The 20,205-nt window shown below is 45.5% G+C and overlaps 1 protein-coding gene across 6 annotated transcripts in view; it reads left to right on the forward strand.

Moving 5' to 3' along the window:
- The window catches only part of AJAP1 (adherens junctions associated protein 1), a 113,150-nt gene that overhangs the window by 65,300 nt on the left and 27,645 nt on the right, over positions 1-20,205 (forward strand). The gene's annotated exons all lie outside the window — the stretch shown is intronic.

Genomic DNA, 20,205 nt, shown 5'->3' on the forward strand with positions numbered 1-20,205 from the left:
ACAAACTTCGCTTTTGCAGCCTAACCTTTTTGCAGTATTTTTTTAACCACAAAAAAATGTCTTAAACTGCCCAGGGTGTTCTTGAGAAGCACATTCCCAAACCAGTATGGGGGGTGGGGTGGAGGGAACAACTCAAGGTACAGCTCATTCCAAGAAGCGAGAGTCATTGAAACATATGAGCTGAGAGTACTTAGGTGCTGAATGTGAAGAAAGCTCTCATGGCTGACAAGGAGCAGGTATCCAAAGCACTGCAGAACATTAGTCCCAAATACGTTTTCTCATTAAATTAATTGCATTGGTATTGAGCTGTCTGGCGGCCAGTCCCAAGGACTGCAGACTGCACCGAGCTGAAAGGTGTGAACTGGCCTAGTGGGTGGGGAGGAAGCGGTAGATGTGATGTATCTTGGTTTTAAAAGGCGTTTGGCATGGCCCTGCATGACATTCTCATAAGTAAACTAGGGAAATGTGGTCTAGATGAAATTACTATGAGGTGGGTGCACAAATGATTGGAAGACCGTACTCAAAGAGTAGCTATCAATGGTTCGCTGTCGGACTGGGAGGGTGTATTGAGTGGGGCCCCCCAGGGGTCAGTCCTGGGTCTGATACTATTTGATATGTTCATTAATGGAGGTGAGATGATGGAGTTGAGACGACGCTTATACAATTTGCAGATGACACCAAGCTGGGAGGGGCTGCAATCACCTGGGAGGACAGGGTTATAATTCAAAATGACCATGGCAAACTAGAGAATCGGTCTGAAATCAATAAGATGAAATTCAGTAAAGACAAATGCAAAGTACTTCACATAGGAAGGAAAACTCAAACGCACAAATAGAAAATGGGGAATACCTGGCGAGGTGCTTAGTACTGCTGAAAAGGATCTGGAGGCTAGAGTGGATCACAAATTGAATATCAGTCAATAATGTGAAGCAGCTGGGGAAAAAGCTAATAAAATTCACAGGAGGTAATTGTCCCACTCTACTCAGCGCTGCGGAGGCTTCAGCTGGGGTACGGTGTCCAGTTCTGGGCACCGCACTTTCGGAAAGATGTGGACAAATTGGAGGGAATCCAGAGGAGAGCAACAAAAAAGATAAAAGGTTTACATAAGCTGCCACAAAAGGAAAGGCTAAAAATGCTGGACATATTTTGTCTTGAGAAAAGAAGACTGAGGGGTCCTGTTACCAGTCATGCCAAGGGCTGTTATAAAGAGGATGGTGATCAGTTGTTCTCCATGTGCCCTGACGGTAGGGCAGGAAGTAATGGGCTTAATCTGCAGCAAGGGGGATTTATGTTAGCTACTAGGAAAGACTTTCTAACTCTCAGGGGAGTGAAGCTCTGGAACAGGCTTCCAAGGGAGGTTGTGCAATCCCTGGCCTCATTGGAGGTTTTTAAGACCAGGTTGGACAAACCCCTGTCAGGGATGGTCAGGGTTCACTTGATCCTGGCTCAGTGCAGTGGGTTGGACTTGATGGTTCCTTCCATCATTTTGCTGGAGTCTGTGATTTTAACTCTGTGTAGTCTTTTTAAAAAAACTGTTATTTTTCTGCTTCTAGCACATAAACTGCATTTTGTTTTGTGTGTGGGAGATGGTGTAGGGCATTTGGGAGTGGATTCCACAGCCTGGTGTGTGTATGTTTGCATCTCCGTGTGTATGAGTGTGTGTCGGAGTGGAAGTACGTGCAATGGTATTCATGTAAATGGGTATTGGGCCTTCTTTCTACCAGTCAGTGTCAGTAATATTCTTCTAACGTCCAGCAAAATAAAATTAACATCCCTGCCAAAATCAGTACCTAACGAAGCTGAAATTAAGTCCAAGCCCAAATGAGCAGATCACAGTCTGAGCTGCTCCTAACCAGATGGGAAGCTTGCCAAGTACGGTGTTTGCTGGACACCTCAAAGGAGTAATGACTGCCATTTCCAAGTCCTTGCCCAATGGTCTGTGGCGATTGTTTTGAACATGGCAGTATGAAACAAGTGACTTAGGTGTGTAAATTTCCTGTCTTCTTAAGCCTTGTCTATACTGGCAGAGATGACACCTGTGAATCCTGGTGGCAGATCCACTGGTGGTTACTACTCTGGTGAATTACACATCTTATTTTGTCCTTGCAGCTTGAGGGCAGGACCTCCCGATGCCCAAAGGGGGAGTCTGCCGTAAAGAGAACTGACTTATCTAAGGTTCTGAAACACGCTTCATCTCACTCTCTCAAAGGTTCCCAGTGCAAAATCCTACAGGATAGAAGCTGGAGGAAAAGAGGATCCTCATCATTTCATTTGGAGCTAGAAGGGCAGAGGTTGTGGCCCAACTCATTAGCGCTCTCATTATGTACCAGAGCAATGTTTGAGGAGTATTTAAGGCTCTCTAGAAAGCAATTTTTTTTCTGCCCATTTATAATGAATGTGTCTAATTAAACAGAGATGTAAGAAGATACCCCTTTGCCATGAAGGGTGATCAGAAAGCATCTTACCCTGCTCTTGGATGAGTTACAAATCAGTATCATGGAATCACAGAATATCAGGGTTGGAAGGGACCTCAGGAGGTCATCTAGTCCAGCCCCCTGCTCAAAGCAGGACCAATCCCCAATTTTTGCCCCAGATCCTTAAATGGCCCCCTCAAGGATTGAGCTCACAACCCTCGGTTTAGCAGGCCCAATGCTCAAACCACGGAGCTATCCCTCCCTGCTGGTCCCAGTTGAGACCTGTACCAGGGCCAGGTGAGAGTGGAAACCTCCAGCACACCCTCAGGAGCCTCTGAGAGATGGGACTCAAAGAACAGCTCGCATCCCCACCAGTCTTCTGATACTTTTAAACCTCCTTCCCCTAACATGAGTACCAATTCTGTGGCTACACTTTAAATTCCATTACACACCTCTCCTGTACTTACCCTTGAGTTACATGGTCACTGAGTCAATTTTACTGGTAAAAACCCTGAAGCGGTAAAGGATTTGCAGTCCCACTGTGATTATTATGTAATTACACTTTGTACAGCTCAGGGTATTTCCTGTGAGACCTATGCTGCTGTATCAGAGAAAGAAATACCCCTGTATTTATCCAGTAATAATATGGTTCATGCTATGTAATTATCAGCCCATTTACTACATAGTAATTAACAGGTAATTAAGTGGTCACCTGTTCCCGTAGTTGTTAAAAAGAACTTAGGTGGCACTGGATCTTTGCAGTTTAAAGTGTTACCAGTGGTCTTTATTTAAACGGTAGAGACTTTCAAAGAGTTGCACAGGTTTTCACCCAGCACTCCTGAACAACCTCCCAATAAATAAGCTGCTGGGCAAACCTTCAGTACCAAACCGTAGTGAGTTTAGGGGCCTTCTGAGCAAACCCGACCGTAGCAGAGAAGTTTGTGCACAACCTACACAGATTCATAGATATTTAGGTCAGAAGGGACCATTATGACCATCTAGTCTGACCTCCTGCACAACGCAGGCCACAGAACCTCACCCACCCGCTCATTCACCCACCACCTCCATGCTCAAGCAAACCCTGTAATAACAAATCATCCTCAGGAGTAACCCTACAAGAAGAACCTAATCTCATTTACAAGCAGCCAACCATCATGACCCAGTGTGTGCCTGTATTTCAGCAGGTATCAGGACCCTACAATAATAAGGAATTTATCTGAGTGTCAAGCTTAGACAGGATTATTAGAAACAGTGATTTAAAAATTCCTTTAAGATAGGATGAACACAACACCTTATATATTATCCTTGCAGCATCCAATAAAGGATCAATTAGTTAAAAAAATAATTATATTAGCGCTACTTCTACCCCAGTGTCTCTTGCCCTGTAGCGCGCACCCAACCCAGTTCACCACCCTTCGCCGCTTCAGATCTCATTCTGTTACTTTTTTTCATGCATAGAGAAGAAAATACAGACAGAAAACTTATTTACTCTTTCTCTCCCACGTGTCCACAGTGGAAGTTATCATTTCCTCTTATAGTAACTGCCATCGTCTTGGTGGTGACACTTTCCAGCCATATTTATTTCCCTGCCGACGCTTATCTGACGTTTTCTTTCACGTATAACAGGGAAAGGAACACAAATGCCTGAGCAGCTTTTAAGTAATAGAGACTTCAGCACAATATGTTCGAATGCTGTAGACACATCATATGAAATGCTTGCTACAAATTGTCTCGGAAGGAGCTTTCTCTCCTGCGAGCTTGCCACCTGCACACTTCCAATTACTAATGCAAACAAAGTTCCTTCCAGTGCCGTTTGCATGTCTGTCTTTTCAAGACAATGATAACAGTATTCATGAAACACAGAGACAGTTACGCTGCTTCCCGGAGACCGAGCAGTGAAAGCACTAGAGAAATTGCAGGCCTCCCCCTTCAGCTCAGGCTCAGCACTCAGCTGCATTCGAAGAAAGTTGATCTTGTGAAGTTGGAGTCAAGTTAAACTTGGGATGTGTCTTTTGAACTGGTTTGTTTCCCAGCAAAACCTTTACAAAGAAGTAAATAATGCCAGGTTAATAGAACTGGCTCAGAAAGTTTGAGGTTTTTTGTGGGAAGAGGGAGGTTGTGAACATTTTTGATTGAAATGGAAAGCTGTTCATTTTCCTTGTCGTTTTTGGGCGGTTTCCTCAAAAAACCCAAACACCTGGGGGGAAAAGGTTTAAATTAAAACTCAGTAAATGCCAAGGAAAATGAACATTTTCAACACAAAAAAATTGTTTCTATGAAATGCCAATTTTCATCAGGAACCCCCCCCCATCTGTGAATGAAAAGTTTCAGCCAGGTCTCCTGATTAATGACAATAGCCCCATTCTCTACAATCACCCCTCAGTGAAATCCTTTCCACTAAAGTTTGATTTTCCAAGGTGCTATGTCCCTTCACTGCAACAGGAATGGTGGGTTGCAGGAGGAGTTCTGCTTTTTACCGTAGGGGCCATGATTTCCCGAGGGTACTAAGCATCTCCCTTGAAGTCAACAGATGAGGGCACCGAGTACCTCACAGGACTGGATCCATAAAAGTGGGCCAACCACCATAGGTTTGGGGTGAAATCTTTGACTCAGTGGGAGCTTTCCTTTGTCCAGACCCCTTGAATCTGCAAAAGTGGGCTGAGACTCTCTCAAGAATAGGTTCTCTCATGCTATTTGAGCACTTCTGCCTTGGTCTCAGCAGTAACCTAGATATGCAAAAGCCCTTGCTTGAATTTGAGGTTCATTTTGAGTTTGGGTTCTCCAGCAGATGAAGGATTGCAAGTGGGCGGGGTTGGAGGTGTCGTGGAGGAGGATAATTTTTAATTTTTTAATTTATTTAATTTTTTAAATTTAATTTAATTTTTAATTTTTATGGAACCCAAAATTGTGCTAGTTTACTTCCTGATAAAAATTAAAGAAAAACAAGCCGGGTCCTCACCCAAGCTGTTGATCAGTTTATAAAGTGAAGCGTAAGGATAAATAATCCCTGTATTATTTTCATAGCTAAATTCACTGCAGACATTCTTTTTCACATAGAGTTCCAGTGTGTTGTTTTTAATTTTGCCAAGCTATTTGCCTCAGTACTATCATGTGGCAGAGAGTTCCATAGGTCACTTACTTTGAGAGACCATATGGCCTAGTGGCTTGAGTACTGGACTGGGACTCAGGAAATCTGGGTTATATTCCCAGCTCTGTCACTGACCTGCTGGGTGACCTTGCGAAAGTCACTTCACTGCTATGTGCCTCAGTTTTCCCATCTGTAAAATGGGACATTTTAAGCACTTTGAGAACTACCAATGGAAAGCGCTGTATTGGAGCTAAGTATTATTATTTATTATTATGTGCAGAAAGATATTGCCTTTCTTACGGTTCCTCTTTAAACAGGAGTCCTTGATTGGCCACATGATTAATTCTTTTATACCCCTCCCATCTCTCATCTGACTTCTTTTCCTTACCAGACTAATGGCTTGATCCAAAGCCTATCAAAACCAATGGAAAATCTCCTGCTGACTTCACTTGTCTTTGGGTCATGCCCTAAATATTCTGGACATCTTTGCATAATCAAAGTCAATCACAGTTTATTATTTGAAATTTAGGAAGGTGTCAGCTCCAAGAGGCGTTAAGTAGCAAATTCTGGTTTGGTGAGAGTCGTGTACAGGGCAGCATGTGGGATTTACGAACTGGAACTAGAGGGACAATGTGCAGCAGCAGTGGGGGAAAAACCCTAATTTTGCTTCATCTGCAGAACAGGAAAACGTTCGACAGTTTCACAACTTTTTTTTTTTGTCATTTTCAACAAAAAATGAAAATAGATTTTAGTCTGTCCAGGCTATCATTCACTGTGACAACAACCCCTGTTCATTTGCTTAGTACATGGCAAATCTGCGTTTCAGGCAAACCCATGCAAACGTGCATTTTGCTCTAGGGTGGAATTCATTCATTCTCTCCTTTGCACAACTCTGCTGGCTGAGGGAAATTTCCAAAGCTTGACCTTGACCAAGATGGGCAAAGCTCACCAAAAATTCTTCATTTTCCACATGCAAACATTTGCAAAGTCAATATTGATCATGTCACATGGCTCTTCTTAGTGCTTGAAGCCAACATAAACCTATTTCACAGAGTGAAACAGTTTCATCCAATCTGAAGTACCTTGCTGCAGATATCTGAGCTGTTTATGCAATAATGCTCTCTGATGGCTCAAGGGTTAGTGCACAGCTGGCTGGAGGCGACTGGGTGATGTGCAGAGTAACATCTTGCCATTTCCAATTCAGCTGTTGGGGCTTTGCCCACAGAGATTCAAACAGACAACCTATGCTGAAAGAATAAGTAAAAGAAGGGGCTTGTTTAAAGAGAATGTCCCTGTATAGGAGTACCCCAGAGAAGGGAATTCATGGCTCCTTACGCTGCAGGACTAGAATGACACATTGAACGATGTTCCGTTATCAGTATATTTCTAATCTTATCAGAAATAATAATAACAACAGGGGTTGTTATTATTAATCAGCTCTAGAGGGGAAGGGTTGTCTCATGGTTAAGGCCCTGGATTGGAAATCAAGAGAGCTGGGTTCAATTTCTGACTGTCACAGTTTCCCTTGGGCAAGTTATTGGGTAATCCCACTCCTTGTCTCTATCTTGTCTGTTTCGTCACTGAGCAGTTAAGAGCAGGGAGGTTTCTTACTATGTATATGTACGGCGCCTAGCACAATGGGAACTCTGATGTTTGAAAAGTGGATTTCATGGTGTCCTTAGTTACAATCCAGCCAGATACTAGCTAGCTCAGCCTCATCTCAGCTCATAGCAGCTTAAGTAGAGTTTGGAAAATGTGATCTTTATGTAGAAGAAAACACACTGGGTGAAATCCTGGCAAAACTCCCATTGACCTGAGTGGGGCCAGGATTTTTCCTGTCATTTTATCAATTTGTTCATGGCCTTTCGGGATTGTGTTCCTTACTAATGAAAATATTTGGAAGGTGGCTATACTAAATTTAGGAATTTCTGGACTTTATTTTATTTCATCATTCTGACTGATGCTCCATAGTTCAATTAGACTCTTCTGTCAGCGTGACAAGGAATCGGAAAGTAATGGAAACTCTCATGTAACTATTATAGACTTCAGCTTGTGCCCCTACAACACACAGCACAGATGACCTTGTGACATAGCTAAGGATGCATCACATGTATGTATTAAGCCTATCAACTTTATCCACGGCACAGACCTTTGGAAGTTGTCTGACAGTCTTTGTGCTGATGAATTTTCAACAAGGTTATTCAGCACTAGAAAAAAATAAGGTTTCTTACCACTTCTTACTGAATAACAGCGCACTAATGTACAGAAAAGGAAACATTCCCCTGGAAGCCGCCATCACGGGGACTTTGTGAATTTATATATTGTTATATTCCCCTTAGAATGCATCCGGGCATTCTGTCTTGAAAAGTCCACCAAGAAGAATTGGATTGCTGTTTGCAATAATTGTAGATCATTCCCTTCAGAAGTGCATTATATTTAAATCCTTCCTTTGATAGACCCAACAACCCTTAGCGCACCTACAGAACTTTTTGTTCAAGGGTGTGAAAGTGCTTTAGAAACTTTATCTAATTAAGCCTCATGGCAGTTTTGTCAGACAAATGTAATTATACCCATTTTGGAGGTGGGTAAAACAAGGCACAGAACTTAAATCATCAGGAGAATCAGCATCAGAGTTAGAAACAGAATCCAGGCATTTTGGCACTTCATCCTTGCTCTAATCACTAGACAATGCTCCCTCCAAGAACCAAGAATATAACCCATGAGTCCTGACTCCAAGGCCTCTGTTCCAACCAACAGAACAAACCTTCCCAGAGCTGGGACTGAAATCCAGGAATCCTGATTCCCAGTCGTTGTCTCCCTAGCCCCGCTGCTCTAACCAGTAGGTCCCATTTTCCTTACCTGCTTTGCCTCACTCATTAGCATTCAGGTTGTCAAGAGGCAATTAAAATAATTTGCCAAGATCTTCATGTAGGTTCTTTTCTAGTGAACCCATCTGATGCTGCGTAAAATAAGATTGACCCCTTGGCACAAGAACTAATTGATCAGCCAGAGCTGCTTGTGGTGCAGGGCACAGCAAATGAACAAGGAGACTCTCTTTGGACTGTGTGTGAGATGTGACTCTTTGGACTGGCATGTGCAGTGGAGTTGGAAAAGCCAAGTGAGAGGCAAGCTAAGAAGATTATCTACTACACACGACTCACAATAATTCCCCTTTTCAATTATTTCCTTCTTATTTCCAGAAGTTTAATTTTTAGGGCACTCCATTTTCTTATTTATTTAAAGTTACAGACTCGCAGCTACTAACATTCAGAGTGAAACATTTTGCTTTGTTCACTTAAAAAAAGCAGGGTTGTTTTATTTTATCAGCTGTTGATTTTACACTCCATATTCCTTTCTTTCACACAGATTCTATAGCTAGATTTGCTCTCCAGGGCCTTCTCTCTCACTCACATCATGTCCACTGTGGCTGTGAGGAAATGCCCCAAGTTCTTATATCAGGTTTTGTATCTTGCATTTTGTTTCCTTTACATGGTACCATGTACTGCTTTGAGGGCATGCAGGAAAGGATGCTGCATTCAGCAAATAAGAGAAAGTACACCTTCCCTATTAGCCTCTCCTCCTTCCAGAAGGACAAGTAGATGCCAGTCAGTGCTGTCACATGTTTATTTCTTTGCAGTGTTTTTGACACCTGGTTTGCATTACTTGTGTATCTATGAATTGGTAGTTACATGACTTTAGTCTACTTCACCATTGAGCTGTGGTATCCTACAGCAATTGCATACCTACAGCAACACAACAAACTTGTGTTATCAGGATGCGGGGCAGGAAGAGGATAGCTCAGAAGGCAAATGGGGAAGGGGAAGATACTCTTGGAGATTTAAGTTTGTCAGATTCAAAACTCTAAGTGATGGTTGCTTCCATCCCCTGAGAATCAAACTGCAGCATTTCCATTGCCCTGTGGTGTTGACCTTGCTGTCCTGGCCAGGATTCCAGCTTACGTAATTACACTGCCTCTTGAAATTCACCTACCCATCTATGCAGAGCTGTACATGAGGGGGGAAGGATCCTTCCTGATCCCTGTGATGAACATCTTGTACCCTGAAACATAAGACATATTTCCATTTGTCCCACCTAGAGCAGAGTGAATGGCAGAGTTTTCTGGTTGACAGGCAGTTCTGAAAAATCAGGAAAAAAAATTATTTCAGGTTGAACCAAAAATATTTTCTCCCCAAATTTATAGCAAATCTAAAAAGTAAAAACAGCCCTTAGTTTTAAGTATCAGGGGGTAGCCGTGTTAGTCTGTATCCACAAAGATAACAAGGAGTCTGGTGGCGCCTTAAAGACTAACAGATTTATTTGGGCATAAGCTTTCGTGGGTAAAAAACCATTTCTTCAGATGCGTCCCTTAGTTTTGTCAGACAAAATGTTTCATTTAGATTTTGACCATTTTTAAATGATTTGTTTGTGTCTTTAATAAAAATTGAAATGTTTGGATTTTTTCCCCAGATATTTTCCCCCCAACCAAAACAATTTGGTGAAACAGACACTAATTTATAAAACGTTTTGGTGTCACCAAATATGCATTTTTCACTGCAAAAAGTTTTGGCTGAAAAATTTCACCCAGCTCTAATCCTAGCACATATGGCAACTCCTCTTATTCTACTGATCTAAAATTACCCAGCCCTTCTTCAAATCTGCTCTCTGTGCCTTCTGCTTGGGTAGTCGCAGCTCCTCTGTGGTGCTGAGCCACCTGCATTTCTACCACCTCTTCCCTACTCGAAGCTCCTGGCCTTTCAGAGGGATCCAGCACTAACGTGTTCTAGTATATTTTTAGAATTTGTTTCTTTTTTTATCTTTTTGCAGCAGTGTCCCACTGGGAGCACGTTCAGGTTTTTTTGTGTGATACAGTTAGATTGATTGCACTTTACTGCTGCTAGGATTTGTATTGCTTCTGACCTTGGGACGTGTGTGGCATTTGTGCTTCAACATGAACATTTATTGAGGCATATTAGACAGTGCCTCTTTGGTGTGTGGGGAGCCAATCCGTTTGGTCGTCCAATCTACAATACCACCTGCTGTATTGTGAGTGTACTCTGGGCAGGGTTAATATAGATGACCCCTTTGCACCTGCCAGTTTGTCTCATGGCGTAGCTGGTGGGGTCTGATTCTAACTCTGCCTTCACTCCATTATCCAAAAACTACTACATGGCATTTCTGAGTCAAGGTTGCTACAGAAGCCCATCCCTTCCCCGAGGGCATGGTCCAACACATTTGAGTGGAAAGGATCTCAATAACTTCAGAGGGTTTTGGTTCAGACTGGAGTGTCCGGCGCTCCTGGTGTCACAAGGACATTCAGTTACTACTGGACTTCCTGGAACTCCCTTGTCCCATTGGAAGAGGTCAAAGAGTGAAAGCCCCATCGCCTCTTCTCCATCACGAAAGAAAGGTTGGAGACAGAGCAAGACACGAGCAGTTGTCAGGCCCTGGCTCGAAAGCTGCTCTCATGAAGCAGATAATCTCTCTGGTTAGGGTATGCGGGGAGGCAAGGACAGTCTCCGCCAACAATGGACCAAATGTCTTCCCAATAGATTCCACTGGCCAAGAGAGACTTGGCTCCAGATGGTAGGTTCCAGTTTAGAATTCCCCCAAGCACCTCCAGTACCTCTCTGAGCAAAACTGGCCCTACTCAGTGAGGAGAGACACTGTATTTCATTCCTACAGACACAAAACCCAATGCATGACTGTGAGACAAAACCCGTGTGGGTCATTCCATTGTCGTCATGGCAGCCTTGAGATCTGAAGACACCTCTGTTGATATTTAGGGTTAGGTCCCCTCCCTTCACCTCCTCTGCCCTTGCTTTCCAGGAGCACTGCTGAGCCGATACCTTTGGCATTCCTCTGACGGCTGTCTGAATGACCAAGTTCCATGCCTCCAGACAGAATCCACACCCTGACATGACTGCCCATCTTGACATCCTGCCAAAAGAGCATCCTGCCCTTCTCTGTCCCTCTACAGCTTTTTCCTGGTAGTAAATGGCCTGCTAGATGATGAGGGTTCCCTGTAGGAATTGCACCTGAAGATGCTGACCGAATGTGCAGCCAAGACATCGAATGTGTTGTTGCTTGGGCTTTATTTTACTTGTCCCTTTATCTTTTGCTGTTTTTAATCAAATGGAAGCTGGCAGTGTAAACACAGTGGCTGCTATTTCACTTAATGGCATTGCCCGCCAGGAAACCTTTCAGAAATCCCTTTCAAAGTAACAAAGCAATTTCACCAAACTTTCCCTGCTCCATAGAGATTTTAATGAAACACTGAGATAACTATCTTCCTCCTGCTGCCTGGCTGCATTAAAGCCCCAGTGGACTCAGGGGGCACTGGAGATAGTCAGCTGGACCCTGCCAGGCTCTTGTTTGGAAGCATTTAACCAGACACAGATGAGCTTTCGCTGTTACTGCTTCACTCCCCACCCCCAGTCTCACTTTATGAGTAAATTAGACCTGATGATTTGGCATAGCTGCTGCCTGTCATTCACCAGGGCTAACTGATTGGTAAAAGCAAGGCCTGTGCAGAAGAGTTATTCACTTTATAACAAAGCAAAAGGAGCCAGCTACTTCAGTGATAAAGAAGCAGCAAGGACGGCTTGTTTACTAGGACTGGGATTAGCAGTCAGAACTCCTGACTTCCATTCTCAACTCTGCTGTTGATGACTTGTGTTATCTTGGGCACATCAGATATGGCTTTATTCCATAACTGCTGAGCACCTGCAGATCCCATTGCATTCAGTGCAAGAAGAAGAATATAATATTATATTATTATTAATTATATTATTATTAAGAATCATAATAATGCTCCAGTGCTCTTTGCCTCGTTGGTAATGCAGAGATGCCCCTTTTACTGGGAGAGTTATCTTTCCATCATTACAAACCATGATCATTTGATGGATATCGCAAGTGTATTACCCTTTGGAGGCATTGACCCTCTTGCTGGCACTGATGGGCAGCCGTTCTCCACAAGCAGAACCGCGGTATAGTTTGCTTGGTACATTGAAATGTAACTGGGAGTAAATGAAGGAAATGAGTCCTCTGCAGAACTGATGCTTGAGCTTGGGGAGGAAAAATACTCTCGTCTCACCTCCGTCTATTCCATTTCCCACCACAAAGACATTGCTGGCACACTGGCCAACAGCCACCCCTGCCATTAGGAGGGGGGAGAGATGAGACAATTCACACAGGGTTGAGAAGGGGGAAAAACCCTTGAAAATCAGAAAGACTTACATTCCTGAGCATTCCACTGCCCCTAATTTTAAGTGAGTCGGAGCTGGAGAGAGGCGCTGCTCACAGAAAGCCAAACTCTCCTGTTTGCCCACAGGAGATGTAAAGAACACAGTGAGCTGCCCGGACCCTCACTCTTCTGCCTCTCTGCCAGCGTGCCTTCCCCAGGACCTGGACAGGGGTCTGCTTTCTGAATTTGAATCTGAGTAGGCGTTTGCTAACGCCGGTTGTTAGCAAAATGGATCATTCTTAGTCATTGTGGCTAGCACTTAGCTTTGTTTACGACTGTGACAGTCTTTGTTGCTGAAAGGCGTCTAACCTCCCTGCCGCCTGCCAAAAACATCTAGCCAATCTAGACATGCATTGGAAGGAGCCATGAGCTAAGCTAAACCTAAAATATCCCCTGTGGGGTTTGATCATCTAATGGCAAAAAAGTGGGGATGCTAAGGGGAGGAAGCTTGGTCTAGTGGTTAGAGCATAGGACTGGGAGTAGAAGGACGTTGGTTCTCATCCTGACGCGGAGACTGGTTCTTTGTGACCAAGAGGAAGTCGTTTCACTTTACTGTGCCTCTATAAAATGTGTTGCCCACCTCCCCGACGATGACTTTATCACCAGTGACATCTGCCCAGTCCCTCCTCCTCCCACGCCCCAAAGGTCTCCTGTCCCTTTTTCAGACATTCTGAAATTCCACTCGTGCTTCACATTCTCCTCATCAGTCTTTCACTCTCATGCCCCTAAGATGCTGGCAAACGCTGAGTGTGTCTTTCTTTGTATGTACCAGCTCCCTCTTCACTTTCATTGTTTTTAACACTGCAAGTCTCAGCTGGGGACTGAAATCCTGACATCTGATATTTCTGCAAATGACAAGACTGGGGCAATGTGGAAAGCAAGCTGCTAATCCCTGAGTGCTTTCAAAATGTCAGCACCGCAGTCAGTTTCCGCCTCCTCCGGTTATCAGTCCCTGCTGACTGTCTCACAGCGTTAGCACTTTGAGTAGAGTGAGCCTTTCCTGGCTGTGTGCTGGCAGAGGAGACATTTTACCTACGTACACCCTGAGGTCAGTAAGAGAAGGGAAACCAAAACCCAAACTACCAATTTTGCTCATCAGGTGGCCTGACAGCTGAGAACCTCTGCTGCACAATGGAAACTGCAGTGGGTCGTTGGTGCAGAGTGGCTGCTTTGGATCACAGGGCCATGAGGCAGGCCCCACTCCTGGCCGCTCTGGAGAATGCTCCTGAAGAGAGGGCCACTGGCACCAAAACAGAGCCAGAAACACAAAACAGGGTAAGAATGAAGATGACCAAATTCTCCAGGAGATTCTGACACACTGAATGGAGAGGAGAAAGGTCCCCTCTCACAGAGACACTGCCCTGATCAGCAGGGAGGAAGAAAGGAAGTTGGTCATAACACACACAGGCACTGATGGCTGGGGGAAGAGGACAATGAGGCATGGGGAGGTGGTTTCTGTAGAAAAATCTCACACTTCCTGGGGGCCCCCGTGATCCCAAGGTCCTTGATAGCAAGCCTGAAGAGAGGCAAGCTTGGAAAGGTTCTCCACCCTAAATGGCTAAGAGACACCTGGGTCGTCTCAGGCTCTTGGAGGGCTCCTGCAGTGTGAGAAGGGGGTGTATGAATGTGTGTCTGGAATGGCACCTCTCGCCCAAGCTGAGAGAACTCGTTGCTGGTGCCTGCAGTCCAGGGGACCCTAGACCAACTCGGTCCTTGTGGGCAGACAGCCTGCTGTGGCTAGCACAGACCCAACTAGGAGCAGCTGCAGGGCAAGATGAACATGATTTCAAACAGGAAGGAGTGGGCCTGGTTTGAGCATGATTTGAGGGGATGGTGTGTAAGGATTGGGTGACACGCGTTCTCAGCACCTCCGGTGATTCGTTTTGTTCACCTTTATAACCAGAACCGGGCAAACTCCGTGGAATTGGCGGGTCTGTGAGCCCCATAAAATATTTTTTGAGTTCACAAAACCAGTCTCTGTTAATGCACCTTTTCTCTATCATTTAAACACATTCCCCGCCTCCCCACCCTCCTGAGGAGAAGTTAATAAAAACTGCTGATTCCAGGACTGAGTTTAACCCTTCTCTTCTTGCTTCAGGGAGCTCTAGATATGGATATAGATCAGAGGTGGGCCAACTACGGCCCCCCGGGACCATTCTGCCCGACCCCTGAGCTCCTGGCCCGGGAAGCTTGCCCCAGCCCCTTCCCCGCTGTTCCCCTTCCCCCGCAGCCTCAGCTCACTGTGATGCTCTGGGCGGTGGGGCTGCGAGCTCCTGGAGCAGCACAGCTGCCCAGCCTGGCCTGACCCGGTGCTCTGCGCTGCACAGTGCATGGCTGGCTCCAGCTGGGCGGCCCGGCTGCCTGTCCTGGTGCAGCTGCCCCCCAGCCACCGGTGCTCCAGGCAGCGCGGTAAGGGGGCAGGGAGCAGGGGAGGGGGGTTGGATAGAGGGCAGGGGAGTTTGGGGGGTGGTCAGGGGGGCCGGGGGTGTGGATAGAGGTCGGGGCGGTCATAGGGTGGGGAACAGGGGGGTTGAATGGGGGCAGGAGTTCTGGAGGCGGTCAGTGGTTGGATGGGGCAGGGGTTTGCAGTCAGGAAGGAGAGGGGGGTTTGGATGGGGTGGCAGAGGGCAGTTAGGGGCAGGGGGTCCGGGGCCATCAGGGAACAGGGTGGGTTGGATGGGGCAGGAGTCCCAGGGGGGCCGTCAGGGGGCGAGAAGCGGTGGGGGGGCAGATAGGGGGCGGGGGCCAGGCCACACCTGGCTGAGGGGCACAGCCTCCCCTAACTGGCCCTCCGTACAATTTCTGAAACCCGATGTGGCCCTCAGGTAAAAAAGTTTGCCCGCCCCTGATATAGATAGATGTATCTCCCTGCAGCAAGATATAGCTATATAGATGTTAATGTAATTTTAATTTAAAATGTGTCTTCTGTCGATAGCACTATTTCATTCTATTGTGCACTGTTAAAGAAACAATGGCTCGAGGTAGAGGGGCTATCAAGTTACACATCAGTCTGCAGAGTTTGATTTTATTACAAACCACAACAATACAGCAATCAAGGGGGGGGAATCCTATTGATTGATTTATAACTTGCTGATCCAGCTGTCCCCAGACATTATTCCATGTATAATTTTTCATTATGCGCATGACAACTGATTCTCAGCCACATTAAGACACAGTGTGCAATCACGGAGGAGTACAAAGGACCACTGAATATGTTGGAGTTATAATGCCTGACAGTAAAACTTTGAGGGAAACCAGAAGTGGCTGTGTGGGCACTGGGACACTCCTGGAAATGGAATTTAGTTATTTACTTGTTATAAGGAATATTATCAAACAGCGGTAACTGAGAGGCAGCGGGGACAACTGGGGTCTGCAGCTGGCTGCATTACTACCCTTGGACAAATCACTTCATTTCTGCGTGTCTGTTCCCCCTCTCATCCTTTGTCTTTTAGACTGCCTTCGGGCCCAGGATTGACTTGTGCTGTGGGTATGCACAGGACCCCACGATAAGGCCTCCATTTCAGTTGGGGCCCGGGCACTAATATAGTAATAATGGAACAGTAGGACCAACAGGACAACCTCGTCACCTTCACCAGCACCTAGTAGGAATGGCCAAGAGATAGACCATGGCTGCAGTGTCCACAGAGGGATGAGTTCGTCTGATGTACCCTAGGAACTTTTCTTTCCGGAGATTCTCTTGAAAGCATCTCCACCTATTTCCCTCCAACACAGCTGACACAGCCATCGTGTAGCTCTGCATATTAGAGTAGGTTGAGATTAAGGCCCAGGTGGGTAGTGTAGTACTTGGTTGCACTGAGCCTGGCTAGCCCTTGGTCTCTGTCAGCCCCCCATGGTGAAGTTAGTGAATCTGGATGTGGTGTCTTGTTTAGATCTTGAGGTCTGTGTCTTCCCCCACTTCCCCCTCCCCTCCTGCGCCCCTGACCGTGGCTCTGTGGGAGTACGGGCAGTTCCTTCTGGCAGGGAGTTTCTGCCGTGGTGAGCAGTGTGCCTGAATAAACCTCCTCCCAACGTTGTCTAAACCTGAATCTGCAGCATAGGTTCCTCTGCTGACATGGTGCACAAAAAGCCTTGAGCTGGAAGGAGGAACTTGGTGTCCATTAATGCTTCTGGCAGCCATCGCTTTGCGTTTACCCAAAACTTCCCAAATGATGATGCTGCAGTGGCCATCGGCTCATTAACAGCAAACTCCGCAGGATGTTTCTCCTGAAAAACTCTCCGTATTTCATTCATGTCCATGTGACTAGATTTTTGGTAGATCTGCTTCTAAATGTGAAGCGTACATTCAAAGGAGGCGAAGCATTAGCCTGCTGTCTCTCGTGCCGGGTTACCGAGGTGGCCAGGTATCTTCAAAACAAAGAGGTCTGACAAGAGTTGCTGACAGAATAGTGAACCATCAATGAGCCTCTGTGTCACAGTTCCCTTCCAGATGCCTAGCAGGGTACTCATCAGAGGTGGCTGCATCCTATGGTTCTAAGCTCTGATGAGTACTTCTGCTCTCTGTCATATCTAACAAGCCAACTTTTGGGGTGGGGGGAAGTACCCAGTCCATCGCAAGCTATTATTACCCAAGCACTTGGCAGTGAAAGTGGTGGTGAATCCGGCTTGTTAAAGGTGACCTTGGTTTTATTATATTAAACTGTCAGAGTTCACATTTCTGAGTGTTTGATTTATACTTGGCATGCATCTTGGCAGAGAAGTCTGCACCACTTCTTAAAAAGATGTCACTTCTCACTGATGTTTTCTACATGCTATGAACAGCTTCGATATTTTATCCCTTCACTGCAATGTTGAGTAAAAGTCCACCTCCTCCAGGAGGCTGCCAGATGGAAAGTGAGGCTGCTGCAATTTAAACTTGAGTAATGAAAAATAAATAACAATAGTGAGTAGTGCACATGGGGCACCGGTGCTCAGTTCAGCAAAGCATAAATATGGAGGCAGACAGATACGTGGATAGACAGACTCTGGAGGGCCAGAGCCTCATCAGATGTAAATCAGCATCCTTCCATTGGTTATGCCTATTTACACCAGCAGAAGATCTGTTTCTGAGTCTTTAGTGCACATAGGTCATCTTGAGTCTCCAGGCTAAAACAGTGGAAGAGAGGAGGATGTATCTATCAGAAGGGCCTTTGGAAATGTGGCTCTCTACAGCTAAGAGGTAAGTGAGTAATCCCATTGACCTCCTAGGTAAGAACTAATTAGTGTGAATAAGGGTTGTGGAATCTGGAAGTAAAGAAGCTACATAATGGCTGTTCTCTGTTGTGACATTTCTCTTCCTGAGTGACGTGTGAAGGGTGTTTTCCCTCTGCTCGGAAGCTAACACATGTCACAATTGACTTCAGCTGTCAGGTATTGGTCCATGTCTTTCACTCTTCTTCAGGTTAGAAACAAATGTCAGTGACATTTCTGGAAAATTAGCGGTACTTTGAATATGTGCGGGCAACAACTCTGAGTTAAGGTGAAAGCCAGTAGCACATGCGAACATCTCCAGATACTCGTATCTGTGTCTGACTTTCTCTTGGTGGTATATCAATGCCATTATATTGACAGGGGGTCTCAGCCTGTCAATTAGCTTCTAGAGCACGGGTTCATCTCCTGGCTGGTGCGTGTAGGGGCTGTCCCTTTCAGGCTGAGCTGTCAGCCCCTGACAGGGGAAGATACTAGCAATGTCACGCTAGTAGTAATGAGAGTCATAAATCCTGATGAGACACATTGATAAACAGGAAAAAGGTGTGGGGGGGTGAATTTAAACGAGAACTGAAGGCTTTATATTTCATAAAAGAGTAAAGCAGTAAATACAGGGCTAGATTGTGACTTGGACTATACAGAATAGAAGGGAATGAGAGCCCCCTTTACATGCCTGTAAGGTCTACCCAGACTTTGTGTCCAGGCATGTAGGAATAAACAGAGCTATGCACCTGCATATTCTCTTCCTAGAGTGGGGAGCAGAGAATGGTTGGAGAGGGGCAAGAAACAGGCAGAGCCTTGGCTGCTTCTGACACATGGCCAGCATGGGTGTGGGGAGAAAGTAAAGGTCCTCTTTTGGACAGTCTGTTGTGGAATAATTAGTGTGCTTCACACCAGGGGCTAGTCTGGCATGCCTATTCTGCAATAACCATGCCGATCAATTTCCACATGTAGACAAGCCCTTCCTAACTAGTCAGCCCCCCCGGCCTCTTTCACTACAGACTGTGAAACTCAGACTACTGGAAATTTTGCTTCAGAGTATTTGATTAATGGGCTAGATCCGAAGCTGGGGTAAATTGTCGTAGTAGTACGGTGACTTCAGCTGAAGCCCTGACAATTTACATCAGCTGAGGATCTGCTCATTATACTAGATCTTCTTTCTGAATGTGGTATTTACCCCCAGGGAGCAGGCTGGGAATCCCTTGAAACGGAGCACTTTCTTTCAAGACATGGAAACAATCAAACCAGTGGATTATACACACACATACATTTGCTGCTTTCAGTGCCACACTGGCATTTATTTATTTATTACAAGTATCTTGCACCAGGATAATATTCACTAAAGTTCTAACATCTGTTTGTGAAAGACAGCATCCTTGGGCAGCAGCCAGCAAAATCATTTCATTACAAAATTGCAACTGTAACACACTGCACAAAGCCACAAACCTACTGTACACTGAGATGCTTCTGTTTTCAAACTACTCATTAGGAATGATGCACAAGCCAAAATTATACCCCGTGTAAGGGGAATTAGGAGAAAATGAGCCCATCTGACCTCCTAAGTGATAGCACTTAGTACTGTAATTACTATCTATGGTTAATCCCACTCTCGCTACAAAGCTGTACCGAAGTTTCCGTCTTTCCTCCAGAGGGTATATGTCTTTATGTTTCTTCAGTTCTTCATGCCTAATTCAGGCTGACAAGGAACATAGTTGAGGGGATAGAAAATGAGAAGCCTGGTTTAAAGATTATTTTATATAATGCAAGACAGAAAATTAAGTTGCCACTGTCTGATGGCGGCTCGCTGGCCCTGAGTGAAATGATTTGGGAGGGTGATAGGAGGATAGGTTTTTAGGGGATAGGTGCCAGGAGCCAACACTTCAGTGGGCACTCAGAGGTAGTCTTGTTGGCAGCCTCAAGAGACAGACAGAGACCTGCCTGGGAATGGGGCTGCATTTTCGCTCTGTGTGGCTTGGCCAAGGCCGAGGTATGTTGTGTGGCCACTGTCCTTGCCCTAGCAGTCTTTTGGGAGGGCTTTGATGCCCAAGAGGTCAGTCCAGCACTTTTCAACTAAACCAGCCTCACTGAAAAAAGGTTATTAAAAATCATTATGGATGCAAAATGCTTCGGGCAGGACTGTGATCCTCTGCTATGACTTCAGTAGGGCTGTTTCCCATTCCACTGCAATGAAGGTATCCCCAACTGGCTCTCGAGGACTGTAAGGCATGGGAAGAGGCGCTGGCAGGAGCAGGGAG

Source organism: Lepidochelys kempii, chromosome 18 (genome assembly GCF_965140285.1).
Source record: "Lepidochelys kempii isolate rLepKem1 chromosome 18, rLepKem1.hap1, whole genome shotgun sequence".
In the NCBI taxonomy this organism is placed as follows: Eukaryota; Metazoa; Chordata; order Testudines; family Cheloniidae; genus Lepidochelys; species Lepidochelys kempii.